The 10,000-nt window shown below is 41.4% G+C and overlaps 1 protein-coding gene across 1 annotated transcript in view; it reads right to left on the bottom strand.

Moving 5' to 3' along the window:
• The window catches only part of dcbld1 (discoidin, CUB and LCCL domain containing 1), a gene marked incomplete at both ends in the record, with an annotated part of 50,199 nt that overhangs the window by 5,609 nt on the left and 34,590 nt on the right, over positions 1 to 10,000 (bottom strand). The window lies entirely within an intron of this gene.

Genomic DNA, 10,000 nt, shown 5'->3' with positions numbered 1-10,000 from the left:
ACAAGGTTAGAAATAATGATTTTTATTTGAAATAATACATTTGTCCCTCAAACTTTGCTTTCATAAAAAAATGCTCCCTTTGCAGCAATTACAGCATTGCAGACCTTTGGCATTCTAGCTGTTAATTTGTTGAGGTAATCTGAAGAAATGTCACCCCACGCTTCCTGAAGCACCTCCCCCAAGTTGGATTGGCTTGATGGGCACTTCTTGCGTACCACACGGTCAAGCTGCTCCCACAACAGCTCAATGGGGTTGAGATCTGGTGACTCCGCTGGCCACTCCATTACAGACAGAATACTAGCTGCCTGCTTCTTCCCTAAATAGTTCTTGCATAATTTGGAGGTGTGCTTTGGGTCATTGTCCAGTTGTAGAAGGAAATTGGCTCCAATCAAGCGCTGTCTACAGGGTATGGCATGGTGTTGCAAAATTGAGTGATAGCCTTCCTTATTCAAAATCCCTTTTACCTTGTACAAATCTCCCACGTTACCAGCACCAAAGCAGCCCCAGACCATCACATTACCTCCACCATGCTTGACAGATGGCATCAGGCACTCTTCCAGCATCTTTTCACTTGTTCTGCGTCTCACAAAGGTTCTTCTGTTCTTCACCTCAAACTTCGATTTGTCTGTCCATAACACTTTTTTCCAATCTTCCTCTGTCCAATGTCTGTGTTCTTTTGCCCATATTAATCTTTTCCTTTTATTGGCCAGTGTCAGATATGTATTTTTCTTTGCCACTCTGCCTAGAAGGCCAGCATCCCGGAGTCGCCTCTTCACTGTAGACTGGCGTTTTGCGGGTACCATTTAATGAAGCTGCCAGTTCAGGACCTGTGAGGCGTCTATTTCTCAAACTAGAGACTCTAATGTACTTGTCTTCTTGCTCAGTTGTGCACCGGGGCCTCCCACTTCTCTTTCTACTCTGGTTAGAGCCTGTTTGTGCTGTTCTCTGAAGGGAGTAGTACACACCGTTGTAGGAAATGTTCAGTTTCTTGGCAATTTCTCATATGGAATAGCCTTCATTTCTAAGAACAAGAATAGACTGTCGAGTTTCATATGAAAGTTATCTTTTTCTGGCCATTTTGAGAGTATAATCGAACCCACAAATGTGATGCTCCAGATACTCAACTAGCTCAAAGGAAGGCCATTTGTATAGCCAGGGGTGCAAACTGGCGATGGTCCAAAAAGGTGACACTTTTTTCTTTGCCCGTAGATGGTTAGCTCTAGCATTAACAGTGGTCTAACAATGATGCGCGTGTAAGTAGCGATGGCCCTGACCTTAACACCCGCATAATTAATGTAAGCAACCTGTTCTCAAAATAATTATGCGGGTTCCTGCAGGTTTCAACAAGTTACATTTAAAACCTTTATAAGACCACTTTTAATAGATTTTAAGACCTATTGAGCAAGTATTGGTATTAGACTCGCATTTGTTGATTCTTTTCATTAGCAATGCTGGGTGATCTGTTCTGTTGCATATAGAACAGTGATAATGTAAGTTAGCCTACTCTATCAATTTCTTGATTCATTTCCATTGCTTCTCAACACATTACTAGATATAATAGCATAAATAACAGAATAAACTCACCCACTTACTTACACTCACTTACACTGCACTGCACTGAGATATGGCACACACACACACCTCTCACAGGAGGGCCACACACACACAAACACACACGCTATATTTACTAAAACACACACACCGTTGCTACCACTGCAAGTTTGAAGAAATTCTAACTTCACATGCCTACAGTCAAATCGCCTCCTACGGCGATTATCGTATCGTGGCCTCGTCTTATCATTTCACGTGGCAAAATATCGGGGTTTTGGGCGCAGCTTAACTCACACGAGCAATAAGTGTGCAAGTTTTGTTTTATATGTTGTCTCTAATCCGCACGCGTCATATTCCCACGCAGTGGGTCTGGCGACAATAATACATATTCTTTTCACATTATAATAATATATATAATAAATATAATAATCACATTTTTAAAAATAAAAATAAAATAGATTCTACGCAAGTCTAAAGCACACAGAAGCCATTAAAAATGTTTATTTTGAAAGTCTCGCCCTGGCTTCCGGTTGAGACACGGACAAGATGGCAGCATAAAGAAGGCTCTCCCGTTCAATTACGTTCTTAAAGTCCCTTAAACTTAGAATTTCATTTTAAAACAAACTACCAAATAAATAGTGAAAGAGGGCAGAGATGACTACTAGGAAAAAGGACAAGAAGCAACTGCAGCAACAGTTTCCAAACAAAAAAAGTCATAGCAACTCTCCCAATGCTAGCAATGATGACCACGAGGGCGATTCAATGCTCCCGGAAAACACAGTAGACTTGGGTCTGATTCTTCAGAGATTTCCGACGGGACAATAAGACCCAACTCGAAGATATAAAAGAAGAAATAGCGAATTGTGAATGCTGAGGAGAGAATTCAGAACACAGAAGATATCCTGACAGAAATGCTAAAGCTACAGGCCAGGACAGAAGAGAAGCTAACCAACCTAGAGGGCCGCTCCAGACGTGATAATATCCGAATCTATGGTATTCCGGAGGGGGCAGAGAAGGACTCCTCGTCGATGATCACATTTGTGGAAAAACTACTCCTAGAAAACCTCGCCATACCCAACACAAAGAGTCTACAAATTGAGAGAGCCCACCGTGCCCTCGGTCCACAGCCACCAGCGGAGGCACAACCAAGATCCATCTTGGTAAAGTTCCTCAGCTTCAGAACCAAAGAAACGACGCTCCGCGCGGCATGGCAAAAGAAAGGATTCACCTGGCAGGGGACGCGAATCAACCTGGATAACGACTATGCCCCACGCATTCTCCAAAAGCGAAAAGAATATGCAGAGGCCCGGAGGATCCTGAAGGATATCCATCGACTTTCAAACGATGTTCCCAGCCCGGTTAAAGGTGAAATATGACGAGGAGACCAAGATCTACGAGACCGTGGAAGAGGCGACGCAGGACATGGCTAACAGAGGTCTCCCCATCAAGCCCATCGGAGCCCCGGAGACGCTGATGGAGCAATTGAGGCAGCTGACATGGCAGACAGGCGGCAGGCGGACCGGGAGACGGGGCAGAGGAGACGCAGGCTACAAGGAGAAATTGCAATGCTACAGACGAGACCCACCATCCACAGACGGGGAGTCCGGTAAAAGCTGAGTGAAATGATTAGTTATAAGCAACGACTGCCCTACTAATCTACTCAGAATGAAACGGACACTTTGGGTGGGTGAGTTCAGCTCATACTATTGAAACTGTTTGCTGGTTAGTATAAAAAAAACGTGAGTTACCTAGTTGAATAATTAAAATACAAATAAGAATTGGGACAGGAACGAACTATGGAACCTTCTCATACTGTTATCTCCAAGGGCCCTGTCTATCTATGGGAGAGGGGTTTTCCCTTGGAGCCTATTGTTTTAGGCTCGTGGAGGGTTGTAGTAGTGACCCCTACCTTGGAAGTAACTCAAGTACTTTTTTCTTTTACTTGTTTTTTAATTTTTATTATTAATGTTTGTTTACAACTGTTTATTATAGCGACTGGGAAGTTTTTCATGTACATGATGGAAATATCACATGTTATAACCTAAATGCAAGATATAAGAATAGTTTCTTTTAACGTTAATGGTTTACTTAACCTGATAAAAAGAAGGAAGATCCTAACAAAATTAAAGAAAGATAGAATACAAATAGCATACCTACAGGAATCCCACCTTACCAATACAGAGCATGCCAAATTTAATAAATTGGGTTTTAAATATGTATATTCATCCTCATACGAAGCAGGTCATAGGAGGGGTGTGGCCATACTGTTATCAAATACAGTGACCTATGAACACATATCAGAGTTTAAAGATAAAGAAGGTAGATTTATAATGATAATAGGGAAAATAGAGGGAACCCTAGTGAGTTTACTGAATGTATATGCTCCTCCTGGTAGTGATTGGACGTTTTATAGACAGATATTTGATTTAATGGCCACAAAATCTCAGGGAATTTTAATCTGTGGGGGGGACTTTAATGTTCGTTTAAACCCAAGATTGGATGCATCTAGCGGTAATCCAGAGTCAAAACCTATAAGTAGGAAGATAAAAGCAATAATGAAGGAAATGGGAATCATAGATGTTTGGAGAGAATTGTATCCATCCAGCCGGGACTACACCGACTACTCTTCCCCCCATGCCGTATACTCAAGGATAGATTATTTTTAAATTTACAATAGAGACCTACATAGAATAAGTCAATGTGACATAGGACCGATTGCCCTCTCTGACCATAGCCCTATTTACATGTCTGTGTGTCTCAATAGAAAGCCAAGGTCTACAATATGGAGGCTGAATTCAAGTATCCTGAATAACCCAGAGACGAGGGAGGCCTTGAAGACTGAAATTAGAACATATCTTGAATTAAACGATAACGGGGAAGTGGCTCCGAATATGCTCTGGGATGCACTTAAAGCAGTAATGAGGGGTAACATCATCGCCACTACTTCACTTATAAAAAAACTTAGAGGACAAAGACTGCATGACCTGGAAATGAAATTAAAACATCTACAAAGACAACACAGTAACAATTTGGATAACAGGGTGAAACAAGAAATGAAAGACATAAGGAACGAGATAAATGAAATAGGCAATCAGGAAATACAAAAAAAATGATTATTTACAAAACAAAGATACTATGAAGTAGGTGGGAAATCATTGAAACTCCTATCATATAGACTAAGAAAACAACAAGCAGATAATGCAATCTATAAAATAAGGAACCCCGAATCCGGAGCGATAGAGTGTAAGCTAGACAAAATTCAACAGAGTTTCGAAACATTCTATAAAACACTATATTCCCAACCACAAGTGGATAACAACCTACAGATTGAGTCATTCCTAGCCTCTCTTGATTTACCCTCTGTCACTAATGAACAAAATAAAGACTTGGTAGCCAAAATAACAATAGAGGATTTACAATCAGCAATTTCGAGATTGAAGGCAAACAAATCCCCGGGTTCAGATGGTTTCACTGCTGAATGGTACAGATCATTTAGAGAACAATTAGCTCCAACATTACTGAGGGCATTTAATTGGGTACTACAGAAAAGGGAAATTCCACCCTCGTGGAGGGAAGCAATAATTTCAGTCATACCGAAGGAAGGGAAAGACAAACTAGAATGTAATAGCTATCGCCCTATCAGCGTCCTCAACCTCGATTATAGACTGTTTACATCAATATTATCCAGAAGAATAGATAACATCCTACCTAAACTCATTCATTTAGATCAGACAGGATTCATTAGACAAGGGCAAACACAAGACAACATTAGAAGGTAAGTTTGGACGCAGAGAAAGCTTTCGATTCAGTTAGGTGGACCTTTTTATACAAGGTACTATTGAGATTCGGCTTTCATGAGTCTATTATTGCAACTTTCCAAGCATTATATGATAGCCCATCCGCAAGGATCAAAATGAATGGTGACCTATCGGGATCCTTCACTCTGGAACGTGGATCCAGGCAGGGATGTCCTGCCTCCCCACTCCTATTCAGCCTTTTTATTGAGCCTTTGAGCCAATGGATAAGGCAAAATGTTGAAATTAAGGGAATAGACATGGCAGCTGGTGAGCATAAACTTGGTCTTTTTGCAGATGATGTCCTGGTATATCTAACACAGCCCACACAGACAATCCCAAAATTGATGGGTTTATTAGAGGAATATGGGACACTTTCAGGTTACAAACTAAATATTCAGAAGACCCAGGTACTTACACTTAACTATGACCCAGCCAATCATATTAGAGGTAAATATAACCTGAAATGGGATGCAGATTCAATAAAATACCTAGGTGTTAACCTGCCAAAAGATTTTGAAAAATTAAAAGAAAAATTATCTGATCTTAATTATGGCCCTTTGAATGTAAAACTAAAATCAGATGTACTACGGTGGAGTCTCATTCCCTTCTTGAGTTTGAGCTCCAGGGTGGAGTCTGTTAAGATCAACATCCTACCAAGGTTACTGTATTTATTCCAGACTCTTCCAGTGGAGATAATTTCCAAGCAATTTATAGAATGGGACAAATTAATATCTAGATATCTATGGCAAGGGAAAAAACACAGAATCAGATACAAAACTCTACAGTTAAGAAAAGAAAACTGGGGATTTGGCCTTCCTTGCTTACGAGAATACTATTGCGCAGCTCAATTAAGGCCTGTAGTGTGTTGGTGTACTCCATCATACTCTGCAAGATGGAAGGAAATTGAGAGTGCAATGACAGAAGGGGTTCAAATAGCAGCGATAGTTGCAGATAGTGAATTAATAAACATCTGCAAAAAAAAAATCCCTGGATTAAAGTGGCTTTGAAGATTTGGCAGGAGACAGTGAAACTGTGTGGTATAAGAGACTCACTTAAAATGCTAAGATGGTGTGCATATGACACAGACTTCCCTCCAAACAAAACAGATGCCAGATTTAAAGTCTGGGTTGAAAAAGGCCTTTCGAACTGTGGGGAGCATGGCGCGTTCTGGCCTGCAGAGGGAGCCAGACTGTTGTTGGGGGGGGATAATGAGCTGATTGCGGACAGGTGTCAGTGATCAGACTCGTTATCCCACTGGTCTATTTAACCTGTGTGTGTTTGTTCCCTCGGGAGAAAGGAAGGAGGCAGGAAGTACCTGCCGCACAGACACACACAGTGAGACCGAGAGAGAGAGAGAGAGCCGCGGCGAGGACGTACGAGATCCCGAAAGGGGGTGTGGTGCGGAGAGCCGGGCAAAGTGAACGAGTCCCGAAAGGGGAAGCAGCGGAGAGAGCGAGAGAGCTCTGCCGAGGAGCGAACGGGTCCCGAGAAGGGGGCGTGTTGCTGAGAGTCGGGCAGCGGACCAAGTCCCGAAAGGGGACGCAGCGGGCGAGACGGCAGTGACGGCCGCACGCTGGACCTATTATTTATTCTTTATTATTTTGAACGACGAGCTCAGAACGTTAGTTGCTGTAGCCAATAAATACATATTCTACACCTGTTCCTCTGTGTCGACCTCCCTCTGTGCCTAGAGACTCTTACATCTCAGGGTCGTGGGTTCGAGCCCCACGTTGGGCAACAGATGTAAGAGTCTCTAGGCAAAATGTATATTGATACTTCTGGTAGCAAGTAAAAAGGCTATCACAAGAAAATGGTTAAAGCCAGACGTACCTACAGTGGATGAATGGATAGATATAATTCATGATATATATATAATGGAAAAGATGTCATACTCCCTTAAAATTCAGGTAGAAAAATGCTATCGGATCTGGACGAAATGGACGGGATATGTTAAACCTGTAAGGTCAGATTTCTGTTAAACTGTTAAAAGAATGTGAGAGGGTGATGTAATTGTGTTTATTTTCTTGAATCATTTTCTATTCTAATCTATCATATGTAATATGAAAGCTCCCAAAGTTCACTCGCTATTGCTTTTCTTTTTTCTTTGTTTGTTTTAGTTTTTAGTTTTGTCTTTACTTTACTTAATATAAAAAAGAAAAAAAGACTTTGGTCATAGGAACTGAGTTGATTGTGATATGTTGAATGTAATGACGATTGTTGTAACCAATGACCATTGACAATAAAAATAAATAAAATAAATAAATAAAGTCTCGCCCTGTGTCTGATCCTGATGTTATAGAAGCAGCGTAGCAGCAGGGTAGAAGCAAGGTAAAGGGGGACGCGAGACAGTCTCGGGCAGCGTTCGTAAATTCGCTCTGAGAGCGCCGGAGGGCACACTGGGCTCAACGTCATAAAGGGCCCAAGTAATTTGATTGGACAAGAGGCATTCCATGACTGCTGATCAGATTTCCAGAGCGAATTTACGAACGCAGCCTAGGGCAAACACCCTCGCCGACTCGTTTTTTTCATAACACGAAACTTGAAGTTGTAAAGTACCCACTCGATATAATAAACAACAGTTTAACGATCTCTAAATACTTATAATGATCATCTAATTATGTGTAGTTATGTGTTTCTAGCATGTCGATGTTCTATCAGGTAAATTCGCTAGAAATAACCTCCATACCCTGGTTCAGAAGAAGAAATCAGTCCTTTGTCACTTACATCGTCGTCCTCGATTAAACTTTTAGGTGGATTGGTTACCCAAGCCTAGATGGTCTTCGTGACATTTCACAATCACAAACATATATGTACAGAAACTCACTAAAGTATAAAACACAGCTAAAATACTGCTTCTCTTTAAATCACTCCATGACACTTTGAGGTCAATGCATTTGTTTTTTTGGTGAACTACCATAATAACCCCTAAACTAGAGAGTGCAACTTCTCTGCTTTTCAGAAACTGTTCGATTGCACATATAGTCCAAGAATTACGATAGTTTGAACGAACCCTGTAAAATCCTGTTGAGAAGTTATCGCAACATATAAATAACTTCTATGTTATTTTATTTTATTACTTCTTATGTTTCTACTTCCATCTTAAGACCTTTTTATTTCAACTGCAGCAGAGTTTAGCAGACAGAAAGATGTTAGCTTGGGCATCATGTGACTTGGATGAGATGAGATGTAGACCCCCCCCCCCAAAAAAATATATTTTTTGCAGATCTAAACCCCTCAAAAAAAGTTTGGAAACGTTATTTCAGTCGATTCTTCCTCCCCTTTAATAATACCAATTGGTATTGTATTTTATATCGTTGGAAAGCCTGATTAGTCACCTTTACAAGTTGTAAGGATCATGCATTCGTGGAATGAGTTACACAGCTAAACGTGTGGGTAGCGGCCCCAAAAAATGTGCCAAAATCCCATGCAATATTCTTCTGTTGGTATTCACTCTCGTTTTGAGCTTCAAGTGCTGGCAGGTGTATGTCAGTCACAGGTGTATGTCAGTCACAGGTGTGTGACTGGCACCTGAATGGCACCTAATTGACAGGAATGATATTCTGGGGCCAGTGGCGATCCCATATCTCCAGAATCTGGGACCTAACTCCATCCTCCAGGATAACAACGCTCGCCCCCACAGAGCCAGGATCATCACAGAGTACCTCCAGAATTTGGGAGTGGAGAGGATGGAATGGCCTGCCGTGAATCCAGACCTCAACCCAATTGAAGACTTGTGGGATCAGCTTGCGCGTGCTGTACGTGCCAGAGTGACCAACGCAACCATGTTGGCTGACTTGCGGCAAATCCTAGTTGAGGAATGGGATGCTGTCCCACAGCAGTGTGTGACCAGGCTGGTGACCAGCATGAGGAGGAGGTGAGAAGCTGTTGTGACTGCGTATGGATCTTCCACACGCCACTGAGGTCCCTGACAGTGTCAAATGAATAAAGTGTAAAAATGGCCAATGTGTTGTTTTTTCCTTATTACTGTGGGAGAGTGCAATCATCCAATCCACCAAGCAACTCAAAACGAGAGTGAATACCAGCAGAAGAATATAGGGGATTTTGGCAAATATTTTTGGGCCGCTACCCACACGTTTAGCTGTGTTGCTAATTCCACGAATGCATGATTCTTACAAGTTGTACCTCGTTGTAAAGGTGACTAATCAGGCTTTCCAACGATATAAAATACAATACCAATTGGTATTATTAAAGGGGAGGAATAATCGACCGAAATAACGTTTCCGAACTTTTTTTGAGGGGTTTACATGATTCACATAGGTGACCTATTTTGAAGTAAAAACGGCCAATTTCGCCGAAAGGTGACAAGTTTGCACCACTGAATTAGCTTCTCTAACCAGCAAAACCGTTTTCAGCTGTGCTAACGTAATTGCACAAGGGTTTTCAAGGTTTTTCTAATCATCCATTAGCTATTTAACGCGATTAGCAAACACAATGTACCACTAGAACACTGGAGTGACGGTTGCTGGAAATGGGCCTCTATACACCTATGTAGATATTCCATTAAAAAACAGATGTTTGCAGCCAGAATAGTCATTTTCCACTTTAACAATGTATAGAGTGTATTTCCGATTAATTTAATGTTATCTTCATTGAAAAAAACAGTGCTTTTCTTTAAAAAAGAAGGACATTTC

Source organism: Nansenia antarctica (genome assembly GCF_963989245.1).
Source record: "Nansenia antarctica genome assembly, chromosome: 1".
NCBI classification, from domain to species: Eukaryota; Metazoa; Chordata; class Actinopteri; order Argentiniformes; family Microstomatidae; genus Nansenia; species Nansenia antarctica.
This window is presented reverse-complemented; position numbering and strand designations above follow the sequence as displayed.